A 15,923-nucleotide genomic window follows, 5' to 3' on the forward strand; every position below is an offset into this window, starting at 1 on the left:
AAAGTATGGCATTTTTTTCACATTTTGGACGACATACTAAACTATGATTTCTTTAGACATTCTGGATGACGGTAAACCATGACGTTTTTGCGACATTTTGGACGACATACTAACCTATGACGTTTTTGTCATATTTTGGACGACATACTAACCTATGACATTTTGGGGACATTTTGGATGACATACTAACATATGACGTTTTTGTCAAATTTTGGACGACATACTAAACTATGACGTTTTTGTCATATTTTGGACGACATACTAACCTATGATGTTTTTACGACATTTTGGGCGACATACTCACCTATGACATTTTTGTCATAGTATGGATGACCTACTAACATATAACGTTTTTGTCATATTTTGGACGACATACTGAACTATGACATTTTTGTCATATTTTGGACGACATACTAACCTATGACGTTTTTGTCAAATTTTGGACGACATACTAAACTATGACGTTTTTGTCACGTTTTCGACGACATACTAAACTATGACGTTTTCGTCACATTTTGGACGACATACTAAACTATGACGTTTTTGCGACATTTTGGGCGACATACTAAACTATGATATTTTTGCGACATTTTGGACGACATACCAACCTATGATGTTTTTGTCATATTTTGGACGACATACTAACCTATGACGTTTTGGGGACATTTTGGACGACATACTAACATATGATGTTTTTGTCAAATTTTGAACGACATACGAACCTATGACGTTTTTGTCATATTTTGGACGACATACTAACATATGACGTTTTTGTCAAATTTTGAATGACATACTAACCTATGACGTTTTTGTCAAATTTTGGACGACATACTGAACTATGACATTTTCGTCACATTTTGGGCGACATACTAAACTATGATATTTTTGCGACATTTTGGACGACATACTAACCTATGATGTTTTTGTCATATTTTGGACGACATACTAACATATGACGTTTTTGTCAAGTTTTCGACGACATACTAAACTATGACATTTTCGTCACATTTTGGACGACATACTAAACTATGACGTTTTTGCGACATTTTGGGCGACATACTAAACTATGATATTTTTGTGGCATTTTGGACGACATACCAACCTATGACGTTTTTGTCATATTTTGGACGACATACTAACCTATGATGTTTTTACGACATTTTGGGCGACATACTCACCTATGACATTTTTGTCATAGTATGGATGACATACTAACATATAACGTTTTTGTCATATTTTGGACGACATACTGAACTATGACATTTTTGCGATATTTTGGACGACATACTAACCTATGACGTTTTTGTCAAATTTTGGACGACATACTAAACTATGACGTTTTTGTCACGTTTTCGACGACATACTAAACTATGACGTTTTCGTCACATTTTGGACGACATACTAAACTATGACGTTTTTGCGACATTTTGGGCGACATACTAAACTATGATATTTTTGCGACATTTTGGACGACATACTAACATATGATGTTTTTGTCAAATTTTGAACGACATACGAACCTATGACGTTTTTGTCATATTTTGGACGACATACTAACATATGATGTTTTTGTCAAATTTTGAATGACATACTAACCTATGACGTTTTTGTCAAGTTTTCGACGACATACTAAACTATGACATTTTAGTCACATTTTGGACGACATACTAAACTATGACGTTTTTGCGACATTTTGGGCGACATACTAAACTATGATATTTTTGAGGCATTTTGGACAACATACCAACCTATGACGTTTTTGTCATATTTTGGACGACATACTAAACTATGACATTTTCGTCACATTTTGGACGACATACTAAAGTATGGCATTTTTTTCACATTTTGGACGACATACTAAACTATGATTTCTTTAGACATTCTGGATGACGGTAAACCATGACGTTTTTGCGACATTTTGGACGACATACTAAACTATGACGTTTTTGTCATATTTTGGACGACATACTAACCTATGATGTTTTTGCGACATTTTGGGCGACATACTCACCTATGACATTTTTGTCATAGTATGGATGACATACTAACATATAACGTTTTTGTCACATTTCGGACGACATACTAACCTATGACGTTTTCGTCACATTTTGGACGACATACTAAACTATGACGTTTTCATCACATTTTGAATGACATACGAAACTGACGTTTTTGTCACGTTTTCGACAACATACTAAACTATGACGTTTTTTTCATATTTTGGACGACATACTAACCTATGATGTTTTTGCGACATTTTGGGCGACATACTAACCTATGACATTTTGGGGACATTTTGGATGACATACTAACATATGACGTTTTCGTCACATTTTGGACGACATACTAAATTATGACTTTCTTGTCAAATTTTGGACGACATACTAAACTATGACGTTTTTATCACGTTTTCGACGACATACTAAACTATGATATTTTTGCGACATTTTGGACGACATACTAAACTATGATTTTTTTAGACATTCTGGATGACGGTAAACCATGACGTTTTGGGGACATTTTGGACGACATACTAACATATGACGTTTTTGTCAAATTTTGGACGACATACTAACCTATGACGTTTTTGTCATATTTTGGACGACATACTAACCAATGACGTTTTTGTCATATTTTGGACGACATACTAAACTATGACGTTTTTGTCATATTTTGGACGACATACTAACATATGACGTTTTTGTCATATTTTGGACGACATACTAACCTATGATGTTTTTGCGACATTTTGGGCGACATACTAAACTATGACGTTTTTGTCAAATTTTGGACGACATACTAAACTATGACGTTTTTGTCATATTTTGGACGACATACTAAAGTATGGCATTTTTTTCACATTTTGGACGACATACTAAACTATGATTTTTTTTAGACATTCTGGACGACGGTAAACCATGACCTTTTTTTGACATTTTGGACGACATACTAAACTATGACGTTTTTGTGACATTTTCGACGACATACAAAACTATGACGTTTTGTTCATATTGCAGACAACATACTAAAGTATGAAATGTTTTTCAGATTTTGGATGACATGCAATGATTCTGTGACAGTTTGGAAGATACACTAATTTGTGCAGTGTTTTTTTCATATTATGGATGACATATTAAACTATGAAATTTTTCTGACATTTTTTTCCACATGCTATACTATGACTTTTTATTCATTTGTTTTTAATGATATAAAATATTATGGCTTTATACCTTTTTTAAAGCATTTTTGATGACAATCTATACCATGACGTTTTGGTGACATTTTGTTGTGGCAACGTGGTGTGACGCTCCATCTTTGTTCCACTAGTGTCTGTGGTGATACCTCAGGCAGCTGTTCACATCTTTGTTTTCAATGGTTTAGTGTCACTTTTATATTGAAATGAACAATGCCTCTGTTCTCAAAGCTTTGGGTTTTTTATTCATTGCCAATAAAATGGACCCAATGAACTTGTGAACGGCAGTGTTGATGTGTGTCCACCAGAGGGCGCACCTCACCTACCACACAAGACTTCTTCAAGGCATTTTTCCATCTGATTGACTTGTTCTTTTGTCTCAGATTATTTTGTGTTTTCTATTGCACTGTTTACAGAGATGCAACCAACCTACAGCTAACTGCATATTGCAATTCTAATTCACAGCAAGACTCCCTCTTCCTTATTGATTGCAATTCTGCTCTCACTTTCCTTATGATTGCAACTCAAGTAGAATCGCTCTGTGATAATCATCTGTGATTTTGAAATAGCTGCATTAAATTTATTTAACAGTGCTGCAAATCATGCTTAAGGTAGTGTCATTAAAATCAAGCCCTCTTTTATAAGGAAGACCTGGGAAGTAGGAATAATATTTACAGCAACAGAAACAGAGTGCAAGAAAGCATGACGGCAGTTAAAGATATATAAAAGCAGATAAGCAGCAGGTGCGTGCTATGCTTACTAACTGCTGAGATTAACATACACAATGAAGTGAGTATACTCCCGTGCATTTAATGTCAAATGTTTCAAAACTGCATCATCTCTCAATAACTGCATCGTTTCTAAATGGAACAGTAGAATATTTCCTCTTATGAACAATCAAAACAAATACTTCAGAAAGACTATCTTACAAATACAGACCCAAAACTAGAAAGCAAATGCGACAAACGTGAATCCATCTGTGATTCCCCATCAAACTAACGGCATGAACATGTTTCTAAAATAAGGTGTGAATGGCAGAATCTTCCCAGTTTTAGAATTATGGGCTGTTTGTATCTACATGTCTGCATCATGGCTCCACATGGAACAGAATTAGTCAAGGAATTTTAAAAATCTGATTGTGAGACTTCAAAAAATGGAAAAGGACACAGGAAGCTCAACTAAAAACCAGTGGAACAACAGCTGCAGTAGTAATCAGGAGGTATCGAAGGAGCCATAGTACCACTAATCAGAGCTGCAGTGGTCGTCCTCCAAAACCGACGCCATGGACAGTGAATTACTTTCACAATTAAGCTGTGAAAAATAAATGAGCAGCTGCTTCAGACTTCACCCTGGGGATTATTGATGAAAATGAGATTTCCTCTAACAGCTCAGACAGTGTGAAGGACAGTTCATGATGTCAACCTCTATGGATGACATCCAGCAAATAAAAAAACCTTGCCTGCTGTTCAAAGCCAACTTTTTTAACTTTTGCTAAAGTACACAAAAAAAAGCCAGATGACTGTTAGGAGCACATTCTTTGGTCAAAGATTAATTTATACAGTAAACGCATAGACCTGACAGTGAAGCATGGAGATGGGAGTGTGATGATATGGGGCTGCATGAGTGCAAAAGGTGTTGATATTTATAGATGAATGTCTGGATAAACCAATATACTGGCTGACTAGATGACTCCCAGTCTGAAGAAACTTGAAGAAGAAGAATACTCCAGCATGAGAACCATCCAAAAAACAACATCACACAAGAGTTTATACCATAAAACAAAGTGAAAACTCTGACGTGTATAGGTATGTGTACTTTGCTAAAGAAGGCAAATTTGTTGGGCTCATATGGGCTCAGTATGTTTAGTCCAAACCTGACCAGGACTAGCACAGTGAATGCACAGTGAAGCACGACTGGTGGGAGGGTGACAATACCACCAAAAGTTTCTCAAGAAGACAAAAGTTAAACCTATGACATAGATAAGCATGTGACCTGACTTAAATCCCGGCCACATTGACAGTGAATGCATAGTCCTGACAGTGAAGCACAGTATTATAAAGGGAAAGACAGAGCAACACAACCCCTCCAGCAAAGAGCATCTGAAAAAGTAAAAGAATTGCTGACCATTTCTGCAAAAATTTGCTGAGGACTATAGAATCTGTCATCAAAAATTAAGGTGGACACATGAAGATGTGAATAAATTTAAATAAAAATCTCTCAGTAATGAAAGGTTTACTGTCTTTTGTTGCATTGAGCTCCTACTGGATGTTTAATACTTTACATCTAAATGGAGCAAATAACTCCACTGTTCAACTTCGAAGCGATGCAATTACTGTAAAGGGATTCAATTTTCATCTGCAACACCTTGAAATACAATATCTTGCAAGTCGATACAGTGGTCAGGTGGTATGGTTGGGAATTTTATAAAATCAGTTTAACAAAATCAATTGTAAATGCCATGGGCATGTTCTGAAATTTTATTATGTTTGCATTATACAGTGCAGGAGCTCCTGTTAGTTGCCTCTGCCTCCTATTTATCCTTCATTTGTGTCTTATTGAAGAGTTTTCTTTCTTGTGCAATGCAGATTCTTTTTTCATGCTGCAAGTTATTTCACCACCTCTTCACCTGTGCTCAGTCTTTTAGTGTTTACCTAGTTCCAGCTCCCCCATCCTGCAGCTGGACCAGCAGGGAGTGGTTTTCCTGGGAGTGCGATGGCAGCGTTTGGCCTCTCGCTGCCAGAGACCTGAACCTCTGCAGAGCCACATCTGAGCCACCAAATTGCTTGTTATTCAAATCAAAGCGGCTGCGTGTAATCCATCTCACTTAGGATGGGTGTCAGCGCTCATCCGACCGCTCGCCGCAGGCTCTCGCTTTAGAGCATCCAGGGGTTATGTACTCCAGGAGTTCTGTTTAGAAGTTCCACAGCTCTGACACCTGTCGTTTTCAATGCATCACCGGCGTACAGACCCTCAAGGAACTTTTTGCTTACTCTTTAAACATTATTTTTTGTTTTTTGGCAAGTTCAGCTCGAGCTTCATCAAACCTCCCCTGAATAACAATGCAGCAGTTTGTAGTCTGAATGCTTTGCCATGTCGTGTTCATCTTTGGCTGCACTGCAACTTAATGTTTCTGTTCATGCTGTTAGTTAGCATGAATCTGCCAGGAACTTGATTATTTCAGGTAAAATATCACAACATCTGAGAATCATAGTATATTTAAAAATTACAATTAGATTGTAAAATGCTTTGGAAAAAAGTCCATCACATCAACTAATCTTTGCTAGTTTATTTAAAAAAAGAGAGAAACATACACTACCGTTCAAAAGTTTGTGGTCACACAGACAATTTCAAGTTTTCCATGAAAACTCACACTTTTATTTATGCGCTCACATAGCAGCACAAGGGTTTTCTAATCATCAATTAGCCTTTCAACACCATTAGCTAATGCAATGTAGCATTAGAACACAGGAGTGATGGTTGCTTGTTTACTTAAGCAGACATGGTGGAAACCTGCTGTAAAAAAAATGGTTATTTTGTTCATAACAATCAAAACTATTCTAAATGTGACAAAGGTTTTAGTTTCTACATCTGCAGATTGATGATTTATCTCCCTGTCTGCACTGACTCTGGTTAAAAATGGCTTCAACAGCTGAAGAAGAAACTCCTTAAAATTGGAAAATGTAAAAGTGAAGCAGCTCTGCAACCTCTGGCTTTCTTTCTAATTGATTCAACTTCTAAGTTTATTGAACTCTTTCTGAAGTTTGGTAAATTTAACTCACAGTTTTACGCTTTCACGGCTCAGACAGTGACTTTGAGCTAATTAATTACCAAAGCAGACTTTAAGTCACATTTTGAGGCATCAGGGGAACTTAAGTTTGTCAGTTGAACTAACCTTACATGATCTCCAGGGTGGTTTATTAGCAGCAGTCTTTGCCAATGCTTGATTCTGGCTTTTCCGCTCTTATTTCCCTTTTTAATAATGAAGTAGTACACAGCACTGAAAGGCCTTGTGGGTAATTTAAAAGCGTCGGATTGAGGTGACACTTGGCCTGTGCTAGCCTATGGCCTCCTCTTTACAGCAGCAGCCATGTTGCCGGAGGCGTCTGAACACACCTGTGAGGGAGTTTAAAGACAGGCAGTCGGTGGCAGCAGGGAGTCAACACAACAATTTCCCTGCTTCATTTATCCTCCGAGACACTCGAGCAAAACCCTTCATGATTAATTAACTGACAAAAGAGGCGAGAAACCAGGACAAAACTCTTCAAACAGCTCGGCTCATACCTAATCAATATCCTCTTAATTTGAGGGCTTGATGTTCAGATCCTGCTCTCGTCTCGTTGCTGTTTGTTCGCCCTCCTCCCACTCCAGCTTTTTTTTTTTCTATTTCCTATCTGGCTGTGTTGGCACTGCAGGTTGAGGGAGGGGAACCATGAGAGAAAGCAGCATTAACAAGTGAAATTAAAAACCCATTCACTCTCCTCAGTCATCCATTTGGAGCTCGGCCAAAGGAGAAGCAGCTGTTGGTCTGGCGATGGAGGAGAGAGACGGTGACAGAGCAGGAAAACGAGCTGAAGAAGATGGTGAATTTAGAAAAAAAAGAGAGAAAATTTTATAAAGAGGAGGATCTGTGAACTCTTCTCTAAAAAAACAACTTATTCTGCACTCAAAACTATAAAATTGAAATTGTTTTAAATGCTTCTATTCCAAAATATCATGAGTGACTGTCATAAACACTCTGCACATTTAATTCTCATCTAGAAAACAGCTTCACCTTGATTAAGACTCAGGATACAACAAAAGACACTTTAATGACAGTAACTAGAGTGAGTTAATGTGATATTTACCTGCAGGTGTTGGTTTTATGTTGTTCTGAATAATTTGTCCTCTTAGTATCATGTCAAACACGCAAGTGTTGTTCATTATCAATTTATAGAAAGAAAATGAAAAAGCTTTTTAAAGGGTTAATTCACAGGAATTACAAATGATCTGCAGATGGTTTAATTTCATCCATGTACGCAGAGGTTTTGAGATATTTATCATCTTCACACTGCCACTTAAATACTCAGAGTTGATGTTACATGAAGGTCTTCTTTCACTTTGTACGTCTTTCAGTATCAACATATTATGATGTGTTAGGCTTTATGGTAATTCAGTTCAGAATGTTTCAAGGTAAATATATTGGATAATTCAGTAAATGAAATATTAATGTAATTCAACTCTTGTGAACAAAAACTAAAACATTTTCAAAACTGTAAAAACTCTGAAATATTAGTGAAATAATTACATTTTTAGCTGATAAAAATACATTAAAACAGTCTAATTTTATGTTCACATACTTGTTAAAGTACAAATTCTTGATGTGGATATAACAAATGTGACCTGTTTTTCTTTCCAGTTGACATATAAATTTTTACTCAATGTTATCTGTAATTTTTAAAAGAAACAGTAAAAATCTGCAAAATAACAGTTGTAAAAAAATTTACAATTTTTCAATTCTTAATGTACAAATTTTTTCTTAATAAAAAAAGACAACAAAAAATGGTAATTATCTGTAAAACTAACAGTATTTTGCAGATTGAAATACAGTAAACAAATAACAAAAAAGGAACAAATTATGAATAATAAAAATACAGATTTTTTCATGCTGATAATATTTACACTATTGGCCTATTAATACTTTTACTAGTAATGTTTTTAAATATCTGTAAAATAATATTACGCTAATATACAGCTGGTTATAAATAGTGTAATTTTACGGTCAAACATTGTCAAACAATGAAGTAAAGTACTCAGAGAGCACAGTACTCTGCCAAGGCTGCTCAGTCTTTGTATGATTTCCGATAGATAAGTCCCGATAACTCCGTAACGGTGGATTTGTAGTAGGATCGCAATCATTACAGAGACGTGCTGCTATCTTGCAATGATAGAGAAATCTTTAACAAACCCATGGATCCAGACTATAAACCATATCACTGCCAAAATCTAATCACTTGGTCCTTGTTATTTCTGACCTTCCCTAAAAATTCCATCCAAATCCATTAATCCGTTTTTGAGTAATGCTGCGCACAGACAGACGGACAAACATATACCAATCATCACAAAACTCCTCCACGTTCCTTGGGGGAAAAAATTTAGAGTTTTGGCTTGTTCACTTACAGTTAACATGCAAAACATTACTTTTTCCTGTCATTATGCTAGCTATTTTCTGTAATCTAACAAATATATCTGTATTTATCTTTATTAAATTTTGACTGTAATCATACAGTCAAGCGTTGCAAAAGCAGAAACCTCTTTTAATAAAAATACAGATTCTTGATGCAGACATTATTTCAGCCTTTATTTTTAATATTTACATGTAAATCAATATTTTTTCCTGTCATTTTTCTAGATATTATCTGTAAATCTGTAAAATAACAGCAAATTGTTCAAACAGTTACGGCTAAAAACACTCATTTTTTAGAGTGCAGGCTACATTAAAAGGCACTGAGGAGAATAGAGAATAGAATATGTGTTTGGTAAGAGCTTCTACTGAAGATATGGTCTCAGAGAGAGTTCTGTGAAGCCTCCAGAGTGAGAAACGTGAGATTGGGGTGAGCTGTCGCTGCTTTCTGACTCGCCTCTGAAGGTATCTCTGCTAATATTGTGCTTTAAAGTGGCCACAGAGCTCTTGTGCTGCTTCATTTTCCATCTGAGACGCCGCTGCAGCTCTGAGGGCTCTCGGCCAGGATTGCTTCTGGTGTGACATCCCTCCATACAACTGTTGTCAGCCAGTCGATATAATAATGATCTCTTTGACGTGATGCAGCAGCGAGGAGGCCTCCACCCGTCTGGAATCACACCATTGATTTTCACTTTTTGCGGCCATGAAAACAACAACCCCTCGTGTGCTGCTGCCACCTCCACCTCCTTTGGAGGAAAAAAAGGGGGGGATCAAATTCCTTAATCTTTGTCCAAATCAAAGGCAGCACACTTCAAAGTGACTGGATCAGCAGAAGGGAGGCAGGAGAGTGGCGGGGGGAAACTCACTTTGCTGTCCAAACTCATTTTAAGTCCCGTCTTTCTTCTTCCTCCCTGGGTTTGTGGCTCGGTTTGTGTTTGTGCTGATGGACAGCGGTGAAAGAGGGAAGTGTGGGCTCCGGGAGGATGGATGGCGCTCGGCGTTGGGGGGCTGCAGGCCGGGTGTGGAGCACTTATCTCCTCGCTGCAGATGAGAACAAGTCTTCGCCTGCGGGATGCTAGCTCTTTCTCAGGCCAAGGACAGCAGCCGGGCGCTGGAAAAGGGATTACGGTTCCCAGTCTGAGCCTCTGGGATCTCGGCTCGCCTGTCTTGTTTGTTGGCCATTTTTCAGGTGTGTAATTAGCAGCCCTAATTGGCCCTAATTAGGCCTCTCACAGTGTGCAGTAATGCTCAGGCCCCTTTTATGTACAGATGATAAATCGATAAGGGAGCTGAGATTCGCGGAACAAGGCAGAGACAGAATGATAAGATTTTTAAGATTATTGATTTTCTCTTTTCTGTTCCTGTTTTCTGCCCCTGAGACGCCATTTGTTGGACTATTTTAGGGTTCCTGCTCTGACACTAACATCTCTCATTACACTGTAGAAAATATCAGCCGTTGTGGTTTCCAGTGTTTTACTGGAACTTTATAGTGTTACAACTGAAAATCACTTAAACAGTTAATGATACTGTAAAAAGATGAAGATTTTTTTGAATAATTTATAAGTTTTGTTTGTTTGTATCTTTTGATAATTTACTGTTGCAGATTTTCACAGTTTTGTTCAATCATGAATAAAAATTAATAATATGACAGAAAAAAATCAGATTTTTTAAAAAGGAAGCCCAAACTTGATTAACATCCACATCAAAAATCTTTTTTATTATTATTATTATTATTATTATTATTATTATTATTATTTCTTTCTTTACAAATGGTAATTTGTTCTTTTTACAGTGTTTAACAATAAAATGACTCTAAAATGACTATTTTACAGACATTTGCAATTATGTGAAAGAATTTTCATCTAATAATTCTTATGAACAAAAATATTTTTTAATAATTATGTACATTAAGATTGAAAAGCAGTTAAAAAAATGTAATTGTTGTTTTACGGATATTTCTTTAACACATTATATCCACATAAAAATATATATTTTTTAATATTATATTTTATATTAATTTTTTTCACAATGTTTAACTATAAAATACTCTATTTTACTGCGAGGAAAAAAATGTTATTTTACAGACACTTACTTGAAAAAATATTAATCTAATAATTCTTATAAATAATAATAATTTTGTAGATTAAGATTGAAAAGCAGTGAAAACAATCATTTAATTGTTGTTTTACAGAGCTTTCCTGTTTTGTTTAATTACAGACCAGTAACATGGCTGAAAAAAAGTGTAAATTTGCACATTAACTGTTTTTTAAAGGCCCAAACTATACATGAGGTTCACATCAGATGTCTTTTTAAAAAATAATATCCACATGAATAATCTACACTTCTACAAATAGTACTTTGTGCTTTTACAACCATAAAAATAAATTGCTTGGTTGCATTTAAATCCGCGAAAAGCAGCATTATTTTAAAAGATGTTTGCCATTATTTGGAAGAAAAATGGTAAATATCTACAGTTTAACAGATTTTCTGTGTTTTGTTAAATTACAGATAACATATAGTAAAATCACAGAAAAAATACTTGTTGAGGGTAAAAGAGAAAAGGCTTAAACTGTAAATAATGTCCAGCAAGCTGCAGCAGCTTTCAGCAATCACACATGCAATTTGTGGAGGAATTTCATGTGTGATTGCACACATTGTAGTTACTTGCACAAGACTTTTCTTTCTGAATAATCTTATCTTAGTTTCTCTTAGCTTACCTTAAATTAGCTGCCTAGGTCAAGCCACTACTTTAAAGAGTTTCATGAACTGTTGTGCTTACATTCATTGTTCATTTTACACTATCAGTTTTTACAGTAGCTTCTTGATAATGGTCATTCTTGTTTTTGGCTCCAACAACAGCATCGGATTTTACAGTAATTGACTGTATTTTGGAAAGCCAGGACACTACTGTCAAACTTTGTCTGTATTTTATCATTCTTTTATTACAGTTTGTCGCTAAAACCCCATAATGACTTTCAGTAAAACAGCAGAGACAGGATCACTCCACCAGGTGCCCACTCCTCCACCTGCCTGATGATAATTCCTCACTGTAAACAACAAAAGGCAGCATTATCGCCACTAACCAGGGACCGGATTAGACAAGTCCTCATTTGCATGGATTTCCACCCCAAAATAATAATAATAAGGATGCACAAATAAGGAAGAAATAGAGACAAAAGGTGAAGTTAATTTATGGAAAGCTACAGCTGCTCGGCTGCTTTGATGCTTAATCCGCCATTAACCCCCTCAACATTAAGCACACAAGTACATGAACATGCATGTGAGCAGATGAAAGCTGGAGGAGCTGAGTCAGAGGAACCAGGTACTGGAGGCGATATTAGCCCTCTGGGAAATAAAGATAGGCCGAGGGTGCAGGAGGAGCCAGACCAGCAACAGCCCAATCCTGCTTGTGTTTACCCTCGTCGGTTTCCAGGGCAATGGCGGGAGGATCTGCCTTCCTGCACAGGCACTTAGAGGCGAAATTTTCGGCCTTGAGGATGTGTTGACAGGGGAAATGTTCCACTGCTGGGAGGCTTTTTTCTCTCTGTGCAGCAGATTTCTCAGCGCATATGTTTTTGTTTTAAAATTAGCCGGAAAATAAACGTTACCCTGTGAAAGAAAATTCAAGCTTATTGACCCAGCTTTGAGGCGGGATATGGATGTCACATCTCAGTAACCGTGAGGAGATTTCTGTAGGTGCTGCGAGTCTATTCCCAGTCCTTGAAATAAAGTTAAAATGAGAGGCGTAATTGTGTCTTTCTGCGGATGAGAGCGTGTGTGGTTTGCCGCTGAGTGATTTCCTCTGTGAAGCAGTCAGGATATGCAGAGATGAGCTCCATTGTTGGCATAAATTGCTTGGCCCATGCATGCAGCCTCTCCACCGGGCATCAGCCCCCCTCACGCTGATCGATCTAATCCTCGGCTATAATGAGTTTCTCCGTCTGAGTGTGTGGAGTGGGCCGGGCCGTGGATAAGCAGGAGAAGGTGAAGAAATGGGGGATACTGCTGCTGCTGTTGCTGGTGATTAAGGAAGAAGCAGCCAAAGTATCTATTCAGGTGTAAAGTTATGATCTGACGGCGGATTACAGGTGAGCTGTTCTGGAAATGCATAACGGAAGTAGCAGCCTCTGTCGAATCTGTAACAATTACTGAATAACTTATGTTGTACTTTTTTATCTCTAAATAAGTCAGTGAGTTTATTAAATAACTAATAGCAACCTCAGCTTCCCAAAACGAACATCAGAAATATAGAACACTGCAGAGGAACTGAGTGTACATTTAGCAAAGTCACAGCAGTTTTCGATTGATCAATCCATCTATTATCTATATGTCTGATACAAAAAGACAGACAACCATTCATGCGTAACTTTCACACTTAGGACCATTTTAATATCACCAATTAACCTGCATGTCTGCAGGAAGAAGAAAACCCACGCAGGCATGGAAAAAACACGAACTCCTCGTTAGCTAGATGAATAATTGAAATAGAGTTTAAAGGTTTTATCATGCAAAATTTGCCGGCATAACTTTAAAGATACACTAATATTATGTAGACCTTTTTTTTTACAGTAAATACAAGCACAAGTTTGCACCTTGTTTCTTCTACCGGCACCATCTGCATGGTACTCTGCACATTCTTTTGTGCATTAGTTTTCTATCTATCTATCTATCTATCTATCTATCTATCTATCTATCTATCTATCTATCTATCTATCTATCTATCTATCTATCTATCTATCTATCTATCTATCTATCTATCTATCTATCTATCTATCTATCTATCTATCTATCTATCTGACATTTACACTTGCTTGTGGTAATAAAAGACATATTCTGAAGTTTCTGTCTAGTCACTTGAGCTTTTTAGTGACTTTCAGCTCAATGTCTTTATGAAAATGTTACAGTTTTGGTTCACTCTCACAGCTTTTGACTGCAGAAAACAGCAGTTTTTAGTCTGAAAACCTACTTTACACCGCATGCAAAACACAAAACGTACCATCAGAGGTATGTATTATAAAACAAGTTAAACAAAGCCAGACTTTCTTTTTGCTACCTGGCTTAATAAAACCTAGTCTGACTCATAGAATGCAGTTTGTGGATATAAGCTCTGCTATTAGCCATGCATTTCACACAGCTTTCTCATCCCTTTTCACTATCTGTGTGTTACCTTTAAAAAAAAATCTTCTTCACTACGAAAAACAACAACATTCACGTTGAAAATTTGAAGTTTTCCAAAGGTTTGAATTGTGCAACAAAGCAACACTGCTGCTAACACATCAGAGCTTTTTCTCCCCTCACAATAGCAGAATGATGATGAGGTGCAGTCAGACCATTCTACACAGCGCTTTGTCAGTGCAAGACTAGAAAAAAACCCAAAACCCCAATCAGAAATAACGGCTGCCACAGTTTCAGCTTCTTTGTTAACCAGTTTTTCCTCACTAGAGTCTGAGTGCATTCACTTTAAACGAGACATTTGACACGTCATGTTGCTTTTCTTCTGCACAAAATGGATTGATGGTGTGCCGCCTACTTCAGTCCAGGATAACAGGTTATTATCATAAAGCAATGTCAAGAAAATGAAAAGTTATTTAAAGTAAAAGAAATAGCTCTGTTACTACAAATTATGGAAGACAGGAATGCTTATTTCTAACATGGCAGATGCAAATTAGAACTCTGAAACTTCACATTTCATACATTTAAACATGACATTCAGCAAGTGCATTCATTTCTGACACTGTCCAATAATGGAGGAGACGTGGAAATTGAATCTGTATCACTCAGAGAGAAAGAATTGGTAAAACAGTGGCACAGAACAGAACCTTCTCCAAAGCAGGTTAACCATGTACCATGAAGATACAACTACAATCTAGGAGGTTAAACGAAAGTTACCATTGAGACGTTGAAAATTTTGACTTAAAATACTCAAAATAAGCTACTAACGCATTAATCTAGCTTTGTAGTACACCAGAAATTAGCCTATAGTTCCTTCAGGAGGGGGTGGATAGCAAAACAGAGCTAAAATTAATAATAATGGATTAGATTTATATAGCGCTGTTCTAGACACTCAAGGCACGTACAATGGATCCATTATTCATTCACTCACACATTCTCACTCTGATGGTGGTAAACTACATTTGTAGCCACAGCTGCCCTATGTGCCTTTTTGGTGATGATAATACATTTTGCACTGTGGGCCAACAAAGCTACACAATTTCTAGTGAGACTGGGCATGGATTTGTGTCAATGTAGTGCCCAAAGCACCTTTTAGCTGCACCTAAGTGACCAAAACCTTGTTATTTGCAAGTAAAGTCAATGTATTAGTGTATAAGTCAACTATTCTGCACAGTCCTCATAGGTGTAGCCACACAACGAGCTACTTGTTTATCACCATGAATACAAAATTACAATATTCCAGCATTATTTGAGCTGCATGTAAAGAAAGTAGTGCGACAGTACAATGTAAAAATTGAATTTAAGGATGTTTGAGCCCCTAGTGCACCGAGAACAAGCTCCAAAACGTTCAGCTGGACCCTTCTACATGGAAGTAAGGTAGCAATGAAAGGCAACGTG

Source organism: Amphiprion ocellaris, chromosome 19 (assembly GCF_022539595.1).
Source record: "Amphiprion ocellaris isolate individual 3 ecotype Okinawa chromosome 19, ASM2253959v1, whole genome shotgun sequence".
NCBI lineage: Eukaryota > Metazoa > Chordata > Actinopteri > Pomacentridae > Amphiprion > Amphiprion ocellaris.